Here is a 449-nt window from a genome sequence, read left to right as displayed (position 1 = left end):
ATATGCTTGCCAAGGACACATGTCTCATTTTCATTTTTTTTAAAGCTTTAATATTTTGAAATAGTTTTTTTAATGCATTTTCAGTTTTCAATTTCTTTTTTTTATTTGTTATTGATTTTCACAGGTTTTTACCCTTGTTTTTAATTGTTTGATTTTGCATTTCCTTATGTTGTGTATTAAGACTGAAGGAAATATCTATAAACTTAACAGATAATAACAGAAGATTACCTGTACCTTTTTCATTTATTTCCTATGATTTTTTCCCGCTTACAGCGCTGATCAGTGTTATTTTAGTATTATTTATAACATATTATAGTACTGACTACTTTTGAGAAAAAAGTTATTTTAATTTAATTTAAAATTTTGAAATTAATTTTAAGTTATACAGATGTTGTATTTTTAATGTGTACATGTACACACACACACACACACACACACACATACATATA

Source organism: Sinocyclocheilus grahami, unplaced genomic scaffold (genome assembly GCF_001515645.1).
Source record: "Sinocyclocheilus grahami isolate Dianchi unplaced genomic scaffold, SAMN03320097.WGS_v1.1 scaffold1084.1, whole genome shotgun sequence".
Taxonomy (NCBI): domain Eukaryota; kingdom Metazoa; phylum Chordata; class Actinopteri; order Cypriniformes; family Cyprinidae; genus Sinocyclocheilus; species Sinocyclocheilus grahami.
This window is presented reverse-complemented; position numbering follows the sequence as displayed.